We start from the raw sequence: 21,395 nt of genomic DNA, 5'->3' as shown, positions 1-21,395 counted from the left end.
CACTGAGACTGAGACTTTATTCCAATCGAACATCGAGTGCGCGTCAATCTTAAACTTAGGTTTAATTCTCTATGGCGACAACTCTTGGCAAAAGCTGTATATTTGTAGTTCTTTCGCTACCCGCAGTTTTTTGCAACCAAAAAACAACTGACTTAACTTTTGTCTATGGTACATTGGTTTCATTTCTTCCTTTTCGGTTTATCGCAGTTTCGACGTCTTCTCTCTCTTTCGGTTTGCATGCAGTCAGTTGAAATCAACATAGTGAGTTAAAATCGGCCGCTACTTCGTGCAGTTCAGAATACGTACGTGATTACTTCGTAAATGTCAAAATAACTCTTTCGATGCCAAATAATTATTGTTGTTTTAGTTTGTTGTGTGTTTTATTTTACCGAAATGCATCGAAATCGAGTCGTGCTTGGTTATAATTGCGTGGCCGCGGAGTCGCAAATACCGTTTTGCGTGTTTGCTTTAGTTTTTCGTTGATCTTTTAAGTTCTTATGTCAGATTTGTTTTTATGTGTTTTACGCATAGTTTTGTTTGAAAACACGGTGTTTTTGTAAAATCAGTGCCTTCTTAGAAGTGTTATGTGCCTTTTAAAGTCATTTGTGAAAGCTCAAATGCAGTGTTTTGGTGTAAATAGTGTTGTGAAGTGTATTGTGATGAGGTTAGTTTTTGTTCCCGCTATTTAGGGATCTGGTCCCTGTATCCTGGCTCCGGTTCGGTGAGTAATAGCGAGTAAGTTTCTATTGAAGAATTCCCAATACGTAAATCCTAGAACAAGTGTTTGCAAGTGTGAACAAGTATATTTTGAAAGCTTTGTTATTGTATGTCAAAGGCAGATGGCTACTATGAATGCATGAAAACAAATCTGTGAGAAAAGATGTAATTTCAAATCAAATGCTCCGTTTTAATCAATTTTATTAAAACAAATGTTTTTACCGTTGCACATGACTTCCGATGAATTCAAATTTTGCTGTTTTTATTTCTTACTATTCAACATTGATTAAGGTAAGTGTTTCATGATAGTAAATTTATATATCCTATAGACTTAAATGTGTTTATTGATTAAAACAATGGTGCTATTGATATAAAACCACAACCATAAAAGATACGAAACATTACCACATCATAAAGCGAATGAAGCCGCGGGCAACAGCTAATATGAATTACTTAAAGATAAGTAAGCAGGTGAAGCTGCTGGCATTAGCTAGTATTTATTAAATTAAGGATAAGTAAGCGAGTAAGTTGTGGGCTTCAGCTAGTATTTAATTAACTTAAGGATAACAAAGTGGTTAAAGTTGCGAACTACAGCTAGTATTAACTCTCAACTTTATAAGAGTTGTGGAGCAGCAGAGACTGAATCATTTGGGTTCTAAGCCCTACTATTGAGGCTAATGCCCTAACATTTTAGCACATAAGTTATTTTTAAGTGGCAAATGGAAGATTTGGCTCATTATCACTGCAGTTTATGCTATGAAGCTGCAAAACTTGTAGTTTTAACAAATAAGTTTTAAGGTAATTTTGAATTGGCAAATAGAGGATTTGGCACATTATTACAACAGTGGTGAAGAAACAAGTTGGTGACATCATTTGGGTTCTAGGCCCACAAGAATGATGCCTTACTATTAAAGCCCTTAAGTTTATAGTTTTAAGATAATTTTTAAGAAGGAAGACAAATGGAGGATTTAGCACCAACTAGGTCAACAGGGCAATCAAAACGGTAACATCATTTGGGTTCTAAACGCACGAGGCTAATGCCAACTATTACCACATAAGCTTATAGTTTTAAGGTAATTTTTAAGGAGGAAGACAAATGGAGGATTTAGCTCTAACTAGGTCAACGGGGCAATCAAAACCGCACTTAGCCTCTCGATTGGGCTATTGTGTATGGATTTGGATTTGGATTGAGGATTTATCACAGCAATGGTGCAGCAAATTGGTTATATCATTTGGGTTTCTAAACCCACGAAGTTAATGCCCAACTATTATCACATAAGGTTATAGTTTTAAGGTAATTTTAAGGAGGAAGACAAATGGAGCATTTGGCTTACATAGTGGTAGTCAGTCAATCTGTGCTTCCACTCATGATTTAGCAAGAGGAAGATCCCCTCTAATTTGCTAGACGCAAATTAGAGGATTTAGCACACTATTACAGCAACGGTCCATGGACAAACGGAGGATTTAGCATACACTTCCCACAATTTGGATTATCCGAACTAAGTGGAAATGTGGTATGTGGTCAGTAAATCTGTGCTGCCACTCACTATTTGGGTTCAAGTCCCAAAATATTGTAATTGTAACCTCAGTTGTTACATCTCATGCAGAGAAAAAGGGGACGGAGAAGGAGGTATGTCAATTATTTTTGGGTTAACACCCCAAAGAAATTGTGCCACTACAAAGGTAATTGGTTAGCACTATTTTTAAGTTAAAAATAGTTATGGCCTCAACGCCTGAATTCAAGCAGTGCAAGATTAGTAGTTATGGTAATCCATGGAAGAGGTCTTTGTCTTACACAATACAAGAGTAATTGATTAGTATCCTGCAAAGAAATGATCCCGCTTTGATATAAATTAGTTTTAACATAGTTTTAATTTAAAATTATATTAGCAGGTAAGTAATTTTAAAGTACAATTTATTATCAATTCATTTTTATGTGTTCTAAGGAAGTCAATTTTGATTTTATTTTGACATCATCTTTCCTTACAGAAAGTTTAAATTCGGCTTAGTATCTGCCTTTGATAATATTGGGAGTTTTTCTTTTCTCTTTGATGGTTTTAAAACCATGGTGCCATTACATCGAACTTTTTCAGCAAAAACTTTAAAAATTTTTCATTAGGGATTTACTTTTTGGTTTCTTTTTTGTTATTTTATTATCTTTTCGAAAATGTATTGTATTGTTATTATTACCTTAATAAAGAAATGGTTTTGTGTTATTCAATAAAACAAACCCCCTACCTTCCCCGTTTTGGAAATAAAACATTATGAATCGGCTCGTCTACTTATTTACCCGTCCCATCCTTTTTACCCCAAACTTACTTCCAAAAGGTAACAAGGTAATATGGGAAATAAAGTATTTGTAGAACTTAGTATGTAGTTTCATTTCCCTCCACAACAAGGTAATAATTTTGGGTTTTGCTCACAGTGCCAGCTCAGTTTATCCCGGGCCGGACAGGGGCTGGTCTGCTTATACTCAACGGCTTCACATTCTACATGAAGAACCACCAAGCACACGGGAAGAAACAGTGGTACTGCTCATCCAGAGATGTCTTCGGGTGCCGGGCTGATGTTATAACGTACAAAGGGTTGGATGGAAGGGACTATATTTCAATATTCAGGGGGAGGCACATACACTACCCTCCCCGTTTGAGGCAATGTCATGACGGTAGATTCATTAGGGAAAAAGACTTTATCAATAGACAATCGTTGAAATGATTTTAGTATTTTTATTGTGTTATATGTATACTATTGTATAGTTTTTACGGTTTAATTTTTCTGATGAAATTATGTGATGAAGTACTTATATTTAACTATACAGAGGTGACTTTTGAACGCATGTTTCTGCTGTAGGGACCTGCTAGATTGTAGATTGACAGTATAAATTTTGTGAAGATTTTAGAAAATACAGTATTCTGATAAATGACTATTTGTTATTAGAGATTTTAAACATATCATTCGACTGTTATTGATTCTCAAAAATAAAAATCCCTACCTACTTTCAAAATGCATGAATTAAACTAAGATATTTTTAAGGTGAGTAGATTAGCGGGGATTGCAGCATATCATAGCATGTAACTCTAAAACCTCCCTCAAAAAACAGGTAATAAGCTAAAGGTTTTAATTTCAGAAATATACTATCTTCCGTCGCACCGCACTGGCAGTATGGTGTTGATATTCAAAGACAACAAGTACTGGATCAACAATAGGTATCAGAACACCATAAATTGGACGTGCAGGGACCGCAAGAGGCTGGGATGCAACAGCTGCGTCCAGACAACCGTTGAAGGACGGTACCTGAAGCATAAGGGTTTCCACAACCATGCTGACAACTACACCAAGTATAACTTCAATGATTGATCTATAAAAATATCTATCGTAACTTCAGGTGAGAGTTGTCAGCAAGCCAACTAAGGGTAAGCCTGTCCACGTGTTCATTGAAGCGGAGAGGTGAAGCGGAGCGGAGGTGTGCCAATATTAATCAATACTTCTTCTCCGCCCCGCTGCCCCACTCCGCATCAATGGACAGTTCTCCGCTTAAAAGGGGCGATTTGTATGATATTTCACAATATGTCTAGAGAACTTAAATATTTTGATCTCATTTTTGACGCATCAGTGAAGTTTCAACTGTGCCTTTTTACTGGAACTTTTTAAGACATTTCAGAGTCTGCAGAAGGATCTCTGGCAGTATAAAGGGTTAATTGAAATGAGATAAAAATTTCAAGGGTTCCTTCATCCTTGGCGTATCCAGTAGTAGGTACTTAGAAAAAGGGTGTACATACATAGAGCTCTGATTTATAAATACTAGTGTAAAGAACTTTGTAAATGTGCCTACATTCAGGGGTTTCAATCCCAGTTGTCATTAAAATGTTTTTCTTTGTGAAATATTTTCCAGTCAAAATTTATTGGTATATCTGCAATATTGAGTTCTCGATCCCGAGTTTGCTAACTCTGATTCGTAGTTTATTGGTTTCCTTTAGGATTAGTCGTTTGCACATCGAGATTTTCATTATTTAAAATTACTCTAATGTGCCATACCCGTAAAAATCCAAATCGGACCACATAGGTGTGTTGGTAATGGTATTAACATTTTGGTGCCAAATCAAACGTGTGTATGAATTTTAGGAACGCTGTTCATTATACTCGTATGTACTTGTATTAAATAGTCAAATGAAATTAGTCTTAAATAGGTAATTAAAATTTACAATCATAAAAGACATTTAAAGAGATTGGGTTGGGTTAAGCTTATTTATAATAATTCCTATAAAATAAACTATGAACGTATAATCATCATGACCCCACGAAATTCTGTATGATAGTCTTTTATTTGCATTTTGTTTCTTAGTTAGGTACTTAGTTTCAATTGCCAGTTTTTATAAGTAGGAATATTAAATTCATAAAAGCTTATTTTATAATACCTTAGCTAGAAGACGTGTGCTGATCAACTTCTACCTGTACGGATGACAGCATCATTCTAAACATTGTGAAATCTTTATTAGTGGTAATAAAGCCTGGTCCGTGAGCACGTAGAATTTTGTCCAATGACCCCAAGCTACCCATCCTTATCGCTCGCGCGTAATTATATTGCTGTCGCGACTGTGCGAGCGCAGTGAGTGTGCGAGTGCGACAGCAACATAATTACGCGCGAGCGATAAGGATGGGTAGCTTGGGGTCATTGGACAAAATTCTACGTGCTCACGGACCAGGCTTTAGCTATTATGTATTCTGTGGTAATAGGTAGTACGTATTTTCATATTTTGCAACAAAATTGTTTAGTCTGATGTACTGGAAATTATACTCTCCCGCTATGTTACGTCAGTCCTCTGTTTGAACTTAATAACTTAATAATAATAATATGTCAGTTAACTAAATTGTGTTCATTTCATTCCGGTTAGATTAATTATGTACTTTTAGGCCAAAATACACCAATAATAATGACCGTATAATCAGAGTAAATACAAATGAGTAGGTCATCTTCATAGAAACGCCCGAGCGCGGTTTGTATGACTGTGAGCGCGCCAATACGTATGCGGCGCGCACGCACACACTGACAAAATTTAGCGTGGATTAGCGGTGAGTTGCCCCGAATTAAAGATGACCTACTCCTTTGTATTTACTCTGGTATAATCTGCTACTCTTCTAAAGGATTTGCCACATAGGTACATTATGCGGGTTGCATTATTTGACCAGTCGGGCTAGGATGTGCGCCGTGATAAAATCTTATCGAATGTAGGTGCTTATCGCGTAAAATCGATATAGTGGCGTGATAACTGCTTATCGCGGCGCGCATCCTAGGCCTACTGACCGCAGATCGCATCCACTGTGGCAAATTCTTTAGTCAGGGTTGTAAGCACGTCGACTTAATGTAAATTTTTGAATAAAAATCACCCTTTGTAACGACCTAATAGGCCACATTATTTTGCCTGATGTGCCGACGTTTGTAAATTTAACCAATGTTTAAAAAGTACTTATTCTAAATATGTATAAAATAAGCAATAAAGACAGATTGTCTGTGTTAGTAGTTAGCGTAATATTAGATTTTAAGTTGTTTGTTTTAGCGCTGTGAAAATCCTTTTTAGTGTGTTAGTCAAAATTATTACAAAATAGCCAATTAAATGCTACCTAGTAGCAAATGTAATCACGAATCATCAAAAATGTATAGCTTTGAAATATTAAACTAAATGTAAAAAGTGTGGCTCATAGGAAATATTTACATATATGTATTTTTATATGTATCGTCGAATGTTTGCATAGTTATTTATTATTTATAAGGTACTTAATTTTCTAGAAATACTCGTAGTGATGGAAAATACTATAAAACTTAATATCATTAATTAGGGGTGTTGAAAAAAGTGAAAAGACATGAAAGATATTATGTTTCAAAATACAAATGTTATTATGAAAACACTTATTAGTTTAAATAGTGTCTTTCTAGTGGTTTAAGGCTTTATTTTATAGCCTTTTTTGTCAATGTATAAGGCTCTGTAATGAAATTTCGAAAATTTTTATTTACACAAACGTTCCTTTTCAATTTTTTTTTTTTCAAATTAACTAATAACTAAATTCATACTAGTCATTTTGTATTTTATATGTACATAATTAAATATCGTGCCAAAACCTAAAATATCAAGTTGAAAATAAATTATGTATGTAACACTGATCATTTTCGTAAAAGATTTGGTATTGTAGTTGAAATTGTGTAGCTTTTATAAATCTTTACATTAATGTTAATATCTTAATTCCAAAATATATTGCGACTTGTCAAACTTGGGGTTTTCCTTTTGTTTCCATAAGTTTAACGACAGAGACAGAATAAGGATGTATTTGTCATTGCTATCCTTCTTTTATTTTTTAATTAAATGCGCTAAAAATGGTTCTACATGATGGATCTGTATCCCCATGTAAACCTTGGATTCGGACCTTGGGTCTGGTCTCCAAAAGCGTACAAATTAATTAAAGATCAATATTATTAATTTAATAACACACAGGCCCAAACCACAGCACATAAAACATCGGTACTTGACTTGACTTGACCTTGTTGCGGGCCGCAAACCCATAGATTTACTCTGCAAATAATAACCCCCTTACTAATAAAAAGTTACACAGTTGTTGATCACTGTTTTAAAATGACATTTCTATACTAAACGTCAATTTAAAACACTGATCAACGAGCGTGTAAGTTTTATTAGTAAGGGGGTAAAAGTGGTCTTAAAATTTCTCGGCGGGACAAGGGTTAAGTGGCGCTGGCGTAGATCTGCAATTATTACGGACGGGATTGCTAGAATTGCTACCATGTATGTACCTTAATTTTGAGTTTCCGATATTTCGGCACTGTTGCAAGCGCTATGGTTACGGAGTAACTGAGGATACTTACGGGTGAGATGTTATGGACACTATTTTCTCGCAACTGATGTTGTTATTCTGCCTGCTATGTGCCTAGATATAGTACCTATCCGTATTCGGAGCTTGGCGCCATTCAAATGTTCAAGTAATGTGATTAATGTGTCAGCAGCGTCATACATCATAACACTTCACAACAGTAATTCACAATAGTACCTATTTATTATTCAGCGGCTAGCTTCTTGAACCTGATCAGCAGCACCGAGCTAAGCTCATGGTTACAATCCTGGTCCTAAGAGAATAACTAGAACCTTTCTGCATCTTATGGGAAACGAAGTACCATTGCTGCATTGTATGTACAGTCAGTACCTAACTCAATAAAGATTTTCGTCATCGTTTGAATTTCGTTACACTACAGTTCACTACGCGTCTTTCCGTTCTATACATGGCCAGAACGCACCCATAGGAAACTGCTCGTGTATATTTCGGAGTGCCTGTTTGTAAATCTGTGACTCCAAACTATACACGAATTTTGCGTACTGATCGTGTATAGTTTGGAGGAGCTTAGTAAAAAAAGTCATCTCCAAACTATACTCGATTAGTTTCTACTACACCACTTACACTTGACTAGAGTGTGTTTAGTTGATATTGATTTAGTAAAATTCAATAAAATATGGAACTATATTTAAAATTACATTTATTTGATATTATTACATAAAATATTATTATTTTACTGAATCTATAATAAATCTAGATTTTTAAAACTATTGTAAGTGGTTTTTGAAATTAAATTGATTAGGTAGATTTCAAATTAAATAACAATTTAATTAATATGAGAGAGAGTGAGAGAAGAAAGTTCAACGCGCATTAAATACAATATTATGCGAGACTTTAAATGCTAGGTTTGTATTGTCGGCCGTTTGGTGTAGTGGTTCGAAGTGGTAGCGGGTTCGATTCCCGCACAGTACAAACATTTGTGTGCATGAACATATTTGTTTGTATTGGACTGGGTGTTTTCTATGTATAATAAGTATGTATTTACAAAAAAAAGTATTTAATTATGTTTATATCCGTTGTCTAGTACCCATAGTACAAGCTTTGCTTAGTTTGGGACTAGAAGCGCAGTGTAAAATGTCTAAGGATATTTATTTATTATTTATTTTATTTATTAACTTTTATCTCAAGAACAAAATCATTTTGACATATTTCCATACCTACAATTGGTGAAATATCAGCCCCAAAACAAATATCTTTTCTATGGCAGAATAAGAAACACCAAAAAATCCTTTATCAAAACAATGACACGTGTTGTAAGATGATTCAATGTTTAAAGTAGACACGCAGATATGAATTAATCTATCTATATAAATAAAAATGAATTGATGTTCGTTAGTCTGATTAAAACTCGAGAACGGCTGGGCCGATTGAGCTGATTTTGGTTTTAAAATGTTTGTCGTAGTCCAGGGTAGGTCTAAACGGTGAGTAAATACGCGCGCGATATTGTTTTTCTGTAACAGACAAAATTCCACGCGAGCGAAGCCGCGGGCGGAAAGCTAGTATGTAATAGAAAGAGAGGTCAATAAGTCAAAATGACTAGCATGCAACTACTCGCGTATAAATTGTAATCACGCACTTACAATTCATACATGATTAGTCCGTATGCGTACTGGCGATGTATATTTTGGAGGAAGATAATTGACCTAAGTCACTACAAAGTATACGCGAGCAGTACGCAGCGTATGCGTACTGGTCGTGTATAGTTTGGAGGAGCTTAGTAAAAAAAGTCATATCCAAACTATACTCGATTAGTTTCACACCCTTGCGTTCTGGCTATGTATAGAATGGAAAGACGCGTTCACTACACTATTTCGTTACGTGGTTACTGTTGTTAGGAAATTGTTAATAAAATTGAGTTTAAATCATAATGACACGGTTTCTGTGGAGATATTTAGTTGAGCGTGCGCATCTTATACTTAAAATGATGACTTACATGAAAAATTCATACTTAAGTATGAGATGAGCTTGGCAGCTAAATCTCAATTCAGGAACCGGGTCTAAGTTTCTTGCTCGAAACGGTGCAATCGACTCATATCTCTGTGATTTTGTCTTATATTTACAGAATTAGTAGAAGAAAAGTACATAACGCTTAGGGGCGGAAGGGTGCTACTAATGTTCAGAGAACATACATACTGCAAGCAGTACCGGACGAAGGCTGGCACCGAGCGGTGGCAGTGCACCAAACGAGTGACGCAGAACTGCAAGGCTTACCTGACCATGAGCCTGGACAAGGAGATAGAGGTGGTCGTGGGAGACCACACTCACGAACCCTCGAAGTACCACCAAAATAGCGACGGGACTTATGTCAAAATCTAAGTGATTTTTTTCTAAAGCCCGGTCTGTGAGCACGTAGAATTTTGTCCAATGACCCCTAGCTACCCATCCTTATCGCTCGCGCGTAATTATATTGCTGTCGCGACTGTGCGACTGGCACCCGCAGTGAGTGTGCGAGCGCGACAGCAACATAATTACGTGCGAGCGATAAGGATGGGTAGCTTGGGGTCATTGGACAAAATTCTACGTGCTCACAGACCACGCTTTAGTTTCATTTGAAGGTGTGTTCTGTCAATTCAATTGAGGAATGGGGCAATCGTTCTTATTTGCAGTCACCAGTTGGCGCCACTGGCCAGTTAGGTAAGCTCCTCACCAGAAGTGCCAACTAGTGAAGTAATATCGTAGTTGGCGCCACTGGCGAGTTAGGTAAGATCTTCACTAGTGCCGCCAACTAGTTAAATAGTATCGTTTCTATTCGTGGTCACCATTTGGCGCCACTTGTAAGTTAGCTAAGACTTTTACTAGTGGCGCCAACTATTGAAGTGCAAATACGGTAGCTCTGCCAATTAACAATAATCACAGGTACTTATCTAAAATAGTTATAAATAAAATGTAGATATTCTTCTAACTGTTGTACATAAGAAAACGCTAACAATTTAGTTACTTAATGTATCTCATGTGATGTATGTGTAAAATAGTAATGGTAACCTACGTTATCGACTTTTAGATGACGTAAGAATATCAGTGAATGTGCTTGGTTTATGTGTCTTAATTTAATAATTTATATAAATAATATGAGTGATATGTATTGACAATGTTACAAAATGTACAACTGCTATCAATATTGTAAATTGTAAATATACAAAATGACTCGAATTTATATCAATGAATTTAAAAACAATTGTTTGTAACAAAAATTGCACAAATCTTAATCGTAAAACTGAGGAAAGTTTTGACGTGATGTTAATATGTCCGTTGGTTCGTTCGTTTCAGCCAAATGACGTCCACTGCTGGACAAAGGCCTCCCCCAAGGTTTTCCACAATGATGTTAATTAATACGTATGACGTATTTATTGACGAAAACTGGAAATTAGAATTGAGACTGAATGTAATTTTCTTGCCATTGTGTAAAAAATAGCATTTTGGGCCTGGATTTCCAGTTCTTCAAACCTATAAGTAAAAAATATCTTATTGGATAAATTCAAAGTGTAAAAAATTAAGTTTAACGTTGGATGTTTTAAATTGTAACTGTTTGTTCGTATTATGATAATATTATAGAATTCTAACAAGCTGAAAATGTAGTCCATAATCAGTGTTAATAATGTGCAATATTTTGTAAGATAGGCTTGTGAAAGTAATGTCAATTTCAAAGAAATAGACGTCTTATGTTATTAAGTGTAAATATATAAGTCGATTCTAAGATCGGCGATCGCCGAACGCAATCATTGTTTTGCTAAGTTTCTTAACAAATAACATTACCAGATACTTTCAACTTTCGTTCGTTCGTTAGTTTCAGCCAAATGACGTCCACTGCTGGACAAAGGCCTCCTCCAAGGTTTTCCACAATGCATGGTCCTGCGCTGCCCGCATCCAGGCTCTTCCCGCGACCTTTACGAGACCTTTACTTTCAACTTTATGTAGATAAAGTTAAGTGTCTGGTAATGTCAAAATAAAAGCTTTTTACCTACTTGAGCATATGAGAACAATGTGTGTGTACTTTCAACGTATTTTTTAAGTGTTATGGCTGTATGTGAGGGGTGGCTCTAACTTGCATTGAATTGAAAATCTGTAACTGAAATTGACGAAAATTCACGAATGGCAGAGAAGCTACGGTCTGGTCACTGAGCACGTAGAATTTTGTCCAATGACCCCAAGCTACCCATCCTTATCGCTCGCGCGTAATTATGTTGATGTTGCGACTGTGCGACGGGCGCCCGCAGTGAGTGTGCGTGCCACATAATTACGCGCGAGCGATAAGGCTGGGAAGCTTGGGGTCATTGGACAAAATTCTACGTGCTCAGAGACCAGGCTTTAGTCTGAAATTCAGACTAACTTATCACGTATTCAGACTCTGAATACCTGCAGAACTGTCTTTTTCTTAATTAGTGTTTTATGTTTTGTAGCGCCATCAAATAATATTTTACAACATAATATTCCTGTTTTAATGCCAAAGTTTAGAATCATAATTTATTTTACCAACTGGAATGCAATATAAATTACAGTTTTACTATGAGTATTTACGTATTCGCTAATAAAATGAGTTACAATTACCATTATTTACTATTGTATTTTTTTACCATGAAAATCTTATTTTTTGTAGAATCCAATGAATTAGTTAAAAGAAAATTCAATCTTTTCTACTAACAGTCATTAATCTTATTTTCAAGAATACAAATGAAAGTTTTATAAATGCGTTTTGCTGATCTGTCTTTCCTTTAACAGTAAGGTTTATTTTTGAAAATCTTTTATAGATTAATTATCATCAGACCTGGTTACCTGGTGACTGGTTACCAATAAGATCAAAGTACTGGGGAATACTATACAAACGATCCTAAACTGGCTGGGGTTGTGTCGTTGGGTTTCACGCCACAGCCACAAAACGCCAACACCAGCATATTTACATAACATTTTGGTGTGGCGGCCACCGGTGTCAACTCCGCCATGCAATACGCCGGTGACCCTTACACATGCATTACAAATTTCAGCTCTAAAGAAAGCCAGAAAATGTGTCTTTAACTTGCAATTGAAACCGTATCTTCATATGGTTCTTTAATTTTAGCTATTGAATGTAGTGGAAAGCAACTGATGCTGCATGATAACCACACCTATTGCAAGCACTACATGACCAAGACGGGCGAGCGATGGCGATGCACCAGGTGCAACTTGAACTGCAAAGCCCACATCATCCTCGGCGCCGAAGTCCGTGAAGGCTGGAGGAAGGTACTCAAAAGCGACACGAACCATAACCACAAACCTCCGCGGTACCATAAGACCAAATACGGTGTTTATGTCAAACTTTAATAATATCTTTAAGTTGGTTTATTCCACTATTCCCCGTACCACGTACTAAAAAGTTCATTAATCCCCGTTATAATAATAGGATTTTATTTTTAACGTAATGGGGATTAATGAACTTTTGGAATAGTGGAATAAGCCTTTTTTTGTGATATCGATGAATACAAGATTAAAGCTGATTAATTACGCATCTAACGCTTTTTAATTAGCTGTTTCAAGTAAATAGCCGAACGGGGAAAGTGTTGGACTGGCCGACTCGAGATCCGAGGAAAGCTGGTTTCTGCTGATTTTTCAAAAATAAACCTTACTTATTTTTGAAAAATTTTGAAACGATCCTTAACTCGATGCGGCTTGTGTCGTTTTATTGCGGAGTTTCTATGGCCACTATCCAGTTCCATCATCAGATCCCCCTATTCCACATATCCCCACTGGTAGGGATACTTGAACTTTTTTCCAATTATTTCTACCGGTAGGGATATATGGAATCTTTTGCTCCATATATCTCCACCGATTGCACTGGTTGGGATAGCTATATTTTTATTTCCATTTATCGCTACCAGTAGGGATAAGGTTTCTAGGGTTTCTTATTAGGACATAATAATATTGATTGTTTATAAAAATAACGTGGTATACCAGTAGGGATAAGTTTTCTAGGGTTTAGCTATAACGATTTTTCAAGATTCTTTGTTATTTTAGCTATTGAATTTTGTGGAAAGCTACTGATGCTGCACAATAACTACATCTACAGCAAGCACTATATTATGACCGAGTCGGGCTCGCGATGGCGATGCACCAGGTTCAACATGAACTGCAAAGCGTACCTCATCATCGGCGCCGAAGTGCGTGAAGGTTGGAGGAAGGTACTTAAAGGCGATACAAATCACAACCACGAACCTACGCGGTACCATAAGAACAAATACGGTGTTTGTGTCAAGATATATTAATGAGGGCTATCGTTTTTATACTTAACAGTTGGCACACCTGGTGATTGACAGGACCTTACTCTACAGTGGCGCCATCTTGATGAGTGCAATTGCGATAGTCCTCCTACCACTTTAGCGCTCACCAGTTGGTGCCACTGTCTTCGCTACTAGCAAGTGACAGGACCTTACTCTACAGTGGCGCTAACTGGTGAGCGCTAAAACGATAGCCCTCATTAGGCTATTTTTATGTTTTGTGATATCGATGAGTACGAAATTAAAGCTTAATGATTATGCGTCTAAGGTGTTTGATTACCTGTTTAGAGAAGAACGGGGAAAGTGTCGGATTGGATGACTTGAGATCCGACAGAGTAAATACAAATGAGTAGGTCATCTTCATAGAAACGCACGGGCGCGGTTTGTATGTGAGCGCGCCAACACGTATGCGGCGCGCACGCACACACTGACAAAATTTAGCGGGGAGCCAGTCGTGGTTGCGCCGAATTTTGTCAGTGTGTGCGTGCGCGCCGCAGCATACGTATATTGGCGCGCTCACATACAAACCGCGCTAGGTGCGTTTCTATGAAGATGACCTACTCATTTGTATTTACATACTCTGGATCCGAGGAAAGCTAATTCGAACTCCGCCGCCGCTAGATTATAAATTGTGGTGGACCCACGTGTACCTACACAAGCATATTTGGCCCAATTTGTACACAAACATATTTGGCCCAAGACAAGGGGTTAACGGGACTTATTTATTATTAGTAATTTGTGCAATATTGAAAGGTCCAACCAACTACCAACATGTTTTCAGCTGGCATACATGCTCAAGTTTCCAAGTTGGTGATGTGCAAAATAAGAAACTTCGTAGTAAAGTCCACCACAGCATCTAATCTTTTGAAGCCTAAACCATTTGTGCTTTATTTCAGCCATCATAATTAACGGAAAAGAGTTCATCAAGTATTACCAGCACGTGTACTCCAAACACTGTTATACCCTGAAGGGAGAGAGATGGCGGTGTTCCAAGCGTTGCAGCACCGGTTGCAAAGCGTTCTTGATATTAGGGCTGGGCACACGCGGCTTCAGACCAGTTATCAAAGCTGCTGGGGAACACAACCACATGCCACCACAGTACCAACAATGTCCAGATGGTTCTTACATTAAGATTAGTGGCTAGTTCATCAACAGACGTAAATCCATTATACAAGTTATATTTTTTCAAAATTTTCTTGTAAAAAGTTAAATTCGTCAATGGAACGTTGCTGCTTTTGTAAAATTTGCTTATAAAAATGATTATTTGTGAATTAATACTAATGCCCGTTTTCACCATCAATTCCTAATTTTTATGGGACCCCTGTAGTTGGTAACACTATAACAGGAGTTTGTTTTCGAAGGGATCACTTAAAAATTAAGGATTGATGGTGAAATCGGCCATAAGTCCCTCGAGGAAGTAAAATCAATCGGTTTGTTGGAGAACGAAAAATGTTGAAGTTTTTTTTTTATATTTTTTGCTTCAGTGATAACACATGGCGGCAAACAGCTCATGATGTATTGTCAGCATGTCTACGCCAAAGATGTCTTTATAAAAATTGGTCAGAAGTGGCGGTGCTCACGACGCCTCAGCGCCGGTTGCAAAGCATATATGGTCTTAGGGCCTGAAGTACCTAGAAGCAAGTTCAGAAGCGTTTTAAAAGTTTGCAATGAACATACCCACGGGCCGTCAAAGTTTTACCAGCTAAAAGATGGCACTTACGTTAAAATGTGACTGCTGTAATGCGATTAAATGTAATAACAAAATGTTAGTTCCATCAAAGTACCAACAATTTCCAGAACTATATTTACTGTTTTTTACTATCCGTCGAGTTTTGGTGAACATGGGCTTTGAACATAATTTTGCCACCAGCAGGTTGCTACTGAGACTAGTGTGTTTGTCAATAAAGTTGATTTATTTGCTACGAGAATTTTATTCGAAGTCCCGGTATTAATTGAAAAAAAAAATCCCCCCGTTCATCACAATCGGTTTGGTGAAACAGGGAAAAATTAAAGTATTCATATTTAATTTTCTGCTTCAGTGGTAAAATGTGGCAGCAAACAGCTCATGATGTATTGTCAGCATGTCTACGCCAAAGATGTCTTTACAAAAATTGGTCAAAGGTGGCGGTGCTCACGACGTTACGTCGGTTGCAAAGCATACATGGTCTTAGGGCCTGAAGTACCTGGTAGCAAGTTTAGAAGCGTTGTAAAAGTTTGCAATGAACATAACCACAAGCCGCCACAGTTCCACCAGCTAAATGATGGCACTTACGTTAAGATTTGACTGCTGTAATTATTACGTAACGTTTGTAAAATTTTTTTTTTGCTAATTCCATCAAAGTACCAACAATTTACAGATTCCATACCATTTGTATTTTTTTCCAAGAAAATATGTGAACTTACTAACTGAGCACTCTTTGAGAATTTACTGTTTTAAAATTTTTCTGTTGTGTTTTGGTGTACATACTTGGACTTTGAACATAATTATTTTGCCACCGGCCGCAGCAGGTTGCTACTGAGACTAGTGTGTTTGCCAATAAAGTTTATTTATTTGCTACGAGAATTTCATTCGAAATCCCGGTATTAATTGTACAAATTAATCCTTCAAGGCCCGCGAATCTAGACACAATAGATAATCAATTGTTATGACATAAATGAATGCCGTCTGGGACTCAAGCGGTTAATAAAACCCCAGTTCATCAATCGGTTTGTTGAAAGAGGGAAAAATTGAAGTTTTTATATTTCTGCTTCAGTGATAATATGTGGCAGCAAACAGCTCATGATGTATTGTCAGCATACCTACGCCAAAGATTCCTTTACAAAAATTGGCCAAAGGTGGCGGTGCTCACGACGTTTCAGCGCCGGTTGCAAAGCATATATGGTCTTAGGGCCTGAAGTACCTGGAAGCAAGTTCAGAAGCGTTATAAAAGTTTGCAATGAACATAACCACAAGCCGCCACAGTTCCACCAGCTAAATGATGGCACTTACATTAAAATTTGACTGCTCTAATTATTATGTAACGTTTGTTAAATAATTTTTTTTGCTAATTACATCAAAGTACCAACAATTTACAGATTCAATACCATTTGTATATTTTCCAAGAAAATATATGAACTCACTAACTGAGCACTCTTTGAGAATTTACTGTTTTAAAAACTTTCTGTTGTGTTTTGGTGTACATACTTGGACTTTGAACATAATTATTTTGCCACCGGCATGCAGCAGGTTGCTACTGAGACTGGTGTGTTTGCCAATAAAGTTGATTTATTTGCTACGAGAATTTCATTCGAAATCCCGGTATTAATTGAACAAATTAATAAAAAAAACCCCAGTTCATCAATCGGTTTGTTGAAAGAGGGAAAAATTTAAGTTTTTATATTTTTTGCTTCAGTGATAATATGTGGCAGCAAACAGCTCATGATGTATTGTCAGCATACCTACGCCAAAGATTCCTTTACAAAAATTGGCCAAAGGTGGCGGTGCTCACGACGTTTCAGCGCCGGTTGCAATGCTAGTATGATCTTGGGACCTGAAGTACCTGGTAGCGAACTCAAATTTTCTTCAAAATTTAAACGCACCCCCACTTTATATACATCAAATTGTGCGTAATATTTTTAGTAAACACCCTCGTGACGTTAGACACGCGAAAAATCGATTTTCGTGGAAATTTTCGACTTTTCAAATTTTTAATATTGACTTAGAATATTTTCATACAAAAATTTACAACTTTGGTATTTTTGGTCCGTTTTTCAAAATTTTTTCGCTTTAATAGACTCACCCCTTTCGGCTTAGCACTCCCCTGACGTTCGATTGATATCGTTCCATACTAAAACTTGCTTTTTTGGCGGATTTTAGGATTTCTGAAACGGTTTTTGGACGTCTTTTTCAAAATTTTTCAGGGCGACCCCAGGCGTTGACCGTCTTATTTTGTCCGTCTCGACGAGCCCTATCCGTGGACACCTCGTTTGTTGCGATCCGACGCATACAAATCGAAAAATTTGCCCGCCCACCCACCCTTTGGTCATTTACTAGGTAGACTTTTTGAATTTGACCAAAAATTATTATTGTAGTTTTGGGTTGTATAGGCCAGGGTTGTCATCGAGGGACAGTTTGACGAAGTTTGAGTTTAGTTTTAAGTAGTTTTAGTTTATTTTAGACAAGTAAACCATTTTATTTTACAATTTTTTGTAAAAATCGACCGCTCCCGACTGCGCTGCCGTTGTAGCTGGTACCTGAAAAGTAAAAAGACGACAATTAGTATAAGAGACAACTACCTAGTAACTTACCAGACTGCGACGGCTGCACTGTTTGCTCGGGAACCATCTGTAAATAAATTTGACATTATATTATATACACTTTATACAACTTTTACAAACTTTTTATCTTATTTTATTTTACGCGGTCTTTTGACTATATATTTTATTGTGTTTACTTGTGTTTTTATTTGTAACTGACGTACACCTCTAGCATCATGTTTGGGTTTCGTACGCCAGCTAAGAGGACAAATGATGATATCCAGCAAAAGTCTCCTGATTCCCCGCCGATCCGAAGACCGGGAAAGGTGAGACGCAGCGTCGGCGAGTGGGAGGCAGGGAAAGCTGGGCTTTCGTCTGCGTCCGACTCAACGCCGCCGCGGGCCGAGCCTCCGAAGGCCCCGAAGAAGCCGGCGCCAGTGCGTCGGGCATCTACCGAGGCCGCTTCGGCGTGCTCACCTAAACCACCCACTAAAGACCGGACAGCCGATGCCAGAGCCTGTCTCCAGAAGGCGAAGATGAGCCTAGGAACAGCCAGGAACCTTAGGGGTGACATAAAAACTGACGTCACACAGGCTCTGGATCGACTCTACCGGTTAGTAAAGGAAGCGGAGTTGGAGAGGAAGGGGAAGGCTCCCGTAAAGACCCTGGTTGAGCCTGAACCGGAAAGAGAAGAGGAAAAGGATAGGGAAGAGAGAGTGGATCAGGACAGGATAGTGGAGGAAATAAGAGAGAACAGGAGACTTTTGCTGGAAAATAGTAGAAAATTGGAAGACATCAAGGAACAGGTAGTGAAACAGCAGGACACAGCCAACACGACAACCTACGCCAGCGTGGCGGCGGCCCGGACCGTCCAGCAGCCGACCAGGTCGGCCCTGCACTCCATTGTCGTCTCGTCTAAGGACGCAATGGAGACAGGAGAGGAGGTGCTGCGGAGAGTCAGGGACGCCGTCAACGCCAAGGAGGGCTGGGTGAAAGTAGAGAAAATTAGAAAGGCGAAAAACCAGAAAGTCATAATGGGCTGTGCGACCGAAGAGGAAAGAAAGAAGGTCAAAGAGAGGATTGAGGGTACGGGAGGCCTCCTCATCGCGGAGGACATGAAAAATAAGGACCCGCTCCTCGTGATGAAGGACGTCCTCCTGCTTAACAGCGACGAGGACGTCCTGAAGGCACTGAGGAAGCAGAACGGGGATATTTTTCGTGACCTCCGCGAAGGGGAGGACCGTGTCATCATCCGTTATAAAAAGAAATCCCGAAACCTGCACACGAATCATGTTGTCGTGAGTGTTTCCCCGGCAATCTACCAAAGGGCAATCGCGGCGGGATCTGTGCATATCGATTTGCAGCACATCCGCGTGGCCGACCAGTCACCGCTGGTGCAGTGTACCAAGTGTCTGGGATACGGCCACAGCAAACGATTCTGCACAGAATCCGCCGATGTCTGTAGCCACTGTGGGCGGCCGCACTTGAGCACCGATTGCGCCGAGAAGCTCGCTGGCGGGGCACCTTCGTGCCGGAACTGTCAGCGAGCCAAAGCGGAGCACGTCGCGCACAACGCTTTCAGCAGCGACTGCCCAGTGCGCAGGCGGTGGGATGCGCTGGCCAGGTCCACAGTGGCATACAGCTAAGATTCCCGGGGATTACCATCCAGCTCGCGACAACATGCCACTACCGAAGATTTCCTTCATACCCATTAACGCCCGCCGTACTATAAATTGTACACAACTTTAAGTTACGATAAATCTGGTTTAGTGGGTATTTTTACTCTGGAAATAATTACAATCGGTAAACAAAGGTCTATGCATTATATCCTGAGATGAAACAGACCATAATTATACAATCTTAAGGGGGTATTTTGCGATTTCGTTTCAGTGATTTTTTCGTGTCTTCTAGTGGGTACTTGATAATTTTTTATGCAAGGTTTAAGTTACACAAAATATCAAATAAGTTGTTTGTGTATTAGCTAACAACTTAACCTAATATAAAATACATAGAAAAGTTCGTTTCATGGAAAGTTTTTCATGCTATAACTCCCAAAGTGATGCTGTACTAACTTTAGTACAATGGGCGCTTGACACGTTACGTAAAGTAGTACAGTAACGACATTATTATAAGAGTTTTTACTTTTTTCTGCATAGTTTTTATATGTAATCATTGTTTTCTTTTTCCAATAACATGGCTCTTTATTTATGGGGTTACAGACAACAAAAAGAAACATTTTGTTTTCCCAATTACGACCTGTTTGTCGACCTAAAGAGACATAGTTACATAGTTTTTGGAACCACACGTTAAAACAGAACCAAACGGTATCCTTTGATTACTTATAAAGATTTTCAATAAAAGCCTAGAGACAGATTCGACAAGGCAAACATAATTTTATTAGCATTGATTGAAAGATAATAATGTGGGTACTATTGGAACAAATTTTCATGCTTTAGAACCATTGGGAAAGGTCATTATATGGGATCTCTTGATAAAAAAAAAAGTAGAGTTAGGCACCACAGGGTGTCCAGCTCCAGTATAATAAGAAGATCAGTGGGTTTGATCAGATGGCTAGTCTATAGAACTTTACCAAATTGAGGTAAAAGGAAAAAAAGCGGTGGATGGGTCTTGTTCGCTTATGTGGTGGACATGACAATTTCAAATGCATGCAGACTGCACTGCATAGTAAGCCCATATAGTCGCTTAGATCAGCTAGCATTCCGCAATCATATAGTACGCACATATTTGACCTATAAAAGATAAATAAAAGTAGATAGTCTTGCTCTAGTTGATGGAGAAGAAATATGAAATAATGGTTATAATCCAAATAAACCAGCAAACCAGCTGATTTGACAGCTTAAAATTACTGTGTGTTTCAATAGAGTCAAAACAGCTTATGACAAGTGCCTGAAAACACTGTGCCAGGATGGAGAAGGCTTTGCTTAATATGACTCATAAGCGCCCATTGTACTAAACTTAGTACACCCCTGAAAACCTAACTTCTGATTTTGTTTTTGGTTTTCTTTCCGTTTAGTATTATTTCTGAAGTATTTTTATAAAGAAAATAAACATTGGCTATGTGAAATTGACCGTAGTTTTCATTTGGGCGTTAATGGGTTAATATTGTTAGGTGGTTAGGTAGCAAATTTAGGTCCTAAAATACTTCTAAATTCAACTGACTCCAAATGCGCAATATTTAAATTCGGCAGATAAATAATATCCAAAACAAAACAAAAATTTGAAATAACAAAAATTGGAGTCAATTTGATGAACAAATTGATCAATTTTGATAACAAAATTTTT

General features: G+C 38.0%; 2 long non-coding RNA genes across 2 annotated transcripts; both read left to right on the top strand.

The window, feature by feature from the left end:
- Positions 1-312: 312 nt before the first annotated feature.
- On the top strand, positions 313-3,668 carry LOC135076571 (uncharacterized). Its single transcript, XR_010258309.1, has 2 exons — positions 313-721; positions 3,143-3,668. It is a non-coding gene; the product is annotated as an uncharacterized LOC135076571 (long non-coding RNA).
- Positions 3,669-14,723: 11,055 nt separating this feature from the next.
- LOC135076569 (uncharacterized) lies at positions 14,724-15,776 on the top strand. The gene is made up of 2 exons (XR_010258308.1): positions 14,724-15,013; positions 15,341-15,776. It is a non-coding gene; the product is annotated as an uncharacterized LOC135076569 (long non-coding RNA).
- Positions 15,777-21,395: the final 5,619 nt, after the last annotated feature.

Source organism: Ostrinia nubilalis, chromosome 12 (genome assembly GCF_963855985.1).
Source record: "Ostrinia nubilalis chromosome 12, ilOstNubi1.1, whole genome shotgun sequence".
Taxonomy (NCBI): Eukaryota; Metazoa; Arthropoda; class Insecta; order Lepidoptera; family Crambidae; genus Ostrinia; species Ostrinia nubilalis.
Note: the sequence above shows the minus strand (reverse complement) of the source record. Positions and strands in the feature narration are given on the sequence as shown.